The following is a 2848-nucleotide window of genomic DNA, read 5'->3' on the forward strand; positions in this document are numbered from 1 at the left end:
ATTGCACAATTGACACCCAAGAAGAACTTATCAGAGCCCTTCTCAGGGACTATGTCTGGGTGAGGAAATATATCTCATTCCTCTGATGTTTTTAACCTAGGGCTGCCTGAGATCCTGTGGACTGACACTTGAAAAAAGGATAGCAGTACATTTTTCTTAAAAGAAACAGAGATAAGAAATTAATACTAAGTTCAGAAGTAATCTATAGGCTTGGATACAGCTTTTCCTAAAGTCCTAACCCACCCTTAGATTTCCCAATCATATGAGACAATGTGATTTATCAGTAAATTATTTTTAAAATTGCATTGTAATTAAATTTCTGCCATTTGTAGTCAAACACATCTAGAATAAAGTATAAATACCACATACATAAGTAAAAGTTCCCCGTTCAAGAACTGAAGATTAACTATTAACACTAGTGCATAATCTATCAACCAGTCCTGGCATATACACTTCCATTTATATCTTATATTTGACCACTTCTCCCCACATTGCCCCCACGCAGATAAAACACATTAACGATATATCATTTTCATGTGCAATAGCAGTGGGTTCCTTACTTCACTATTTCTTTCTACTCTGTTCTCCACACAGCAGTCAAAATAATCTTTAATAAATATAAATAATAAAAATCCATTGGCTTGGTTAAAATTCTTCAAAACTTCCAACTTCACCTCAAATAGATTCCAAAGTCTGTCATGACCAGATCACTCTTCACCTCCGAAACCTCATTTCATTTTACGCTTCACTTCATCCACTCTGCCTCAGCTACACTGGGTTCCTTTTGACCCATCAAATATATACTAGTGTTTTTTGCCATCAAGACTTTATATGAATGAATTCTTCTACCTGGAACATTTTCCTAGCTACTACAGTTCCCTCATCCCCATCTCTATCTCCCTAGGAATCAGAGAGATCTCCTAAAGGTGCAAGTGATGTATAAAACAATATCGATAATAAAAGAATTTTCAAAACAACCATACTGTAAGGCTTCTTCTCATGCTTCCTCTCGATTTAAATATCAGCATTTTTCCCATTCCCACTCCCACATTGTCACTCTCTTTCACAGCCACAGTACTCTATTTTTTTAAAAAAGCACCAGTCTCACCTTATAATTATAAATATTTTGGAAATTTTTTGGTAATAGTATCTCTGCCACACTTATTTATAAGGTCTGTGAAGACTGGACACTTTAACTATTTAACATTTGCTTCTGTCTATATTTCTTGCCTAGTGCTCCAGTTTCCATTTAGTATAGAAATTCTTAATATGTTTGCCAGGGTGTGTTGCTGACAACTAAAGATTCTCTTACCAAGTCTATTTTTTTCACACCGTATACCCAAACTTAATAGAGCACCTATTGTAGATTTTTTGTTCCATAATATTTTGCTGTTTCTTATAGAAAATGTAAATCTAAGACTTATTGCTATAATACTTCACCAAAAAAAACTAGAAAAGTAATCAAATCAACATAGTTAAAGACAGACTCTACAAACAAGTTCAGGCAAAGAAACTCATTATAAGACTTTTTTATCTGAGGCAGAGAGAGATTTTGAAATCCAGGAAACTAGTGATTTTGCATCTGGTCAGGCCTTTTATCATCTGGAGATTTTGAGATTAAAATCAACATGATCAAATATAAGTAGTCATAGTAGACCACTGTGCAGAGTAATAGTTGGTTTTCAAGAATTTCACAGGCTTAAATTGCATGGTTTCTACATGTTTTCCTTACTACTTGAGTCTCCTGAGTAGTTTAATGTAAAAAATGTTGTCTTAAGAAATTTAATCTTGGAGTTCCAAAATACAGTTTTTTTTTTTTTTAATCTCTAACATGGATCATAACAAAAGAAAAGGAAAGATGACCTATCAAGAAAAATGCTCCAGACACTGAAGCTGTACATTGTAATATATTACTAAGAAACCTGTACAGTAGTTTCTTGTGGAGACTTTAAGGGTGAGATACCACAGTTCTCCTACTAGTGGTTTAGGTGTCATCTAACACTCAGATAAAGCTTCACACAGATTATGGTTCTAGCAAACTACAGTTGTTGAAAACCTAATGCAATGAATCTGTAAGTAACCACCTTGCTCAAAATCGGTTATCAAAGCTACGATTTAAATGCCATTTTACCTTGCAAGATTTAAGGATCTGGGCTGGGCGCGGTGGTTCAAGCCTGTAATCCCAGCACTTTGGGAGGCCGAGACGGGCGGATCACGAGGTCAGGAGATCGAGACCATCCTGGCTAACATGGTGAAACCCCGTCTCTACTAAAAAACAACAACAACAAAAAAAAACTACAACAGGAAGATGGCCGAATAGGAACAGCTCCAGTCTCAAACTCCCAGCGCGAGCGACACAGAAGACCGGTGATTTCTGCATTTTCAACTGAGGTACTGGGGTCATCTCACTAGGGAGTGCCAGACAATCGGTGCTGGTCAGCTGCTGCCGCCTGACCAGCGAGAGCTGAAGCAGGGTGAGGCATCACCTCACCTGGGAAGTGCAAGGGGGAAGGGAATCCCTTTTCATAGCCAGGGGAACTGAGACACACAACACCTGAAAAATCGGGTAACTCCCACCCCAATACCGTGCTTTAAGCAAACGGGCACACCAGAAGAATATATCCCTCACCTGGCCGGGAGGGTCCCACGCCCACGGAGCCTCCCTCATTGTTAACACAGCAGTCTGCAGCGATCTAACCTCAAGGCAGCAGCGAGGCTGGGGTAGGGGCACCCGCCATTGCTGAGGCTTAAGTAGGTAAACAAAGCCGCTGGGAAGCTCCAACTGAGTGAAGCTCACAGCAGGTCAAGGAAGTCTGCCTGTCTCTGTAGACTCCACCTCTGGGGACAG

Source organism: Rhinopithecus bieti, unplaced genomic scaffold (genome assembly GCF_001698545.2).
Source record: "Rhinopithecus bieti isolate Rb0 unplaced genomic scaffold, ASM169854v2 scaffold_15801, whole genome shotgun sequence".
Taxonomy (NCBI): Eukaryota; Metazoa; Chordata; class Mammalia; order Primates; family Cercopithecidae; genus Rhinopithecus; species Rhinopithecus bieti.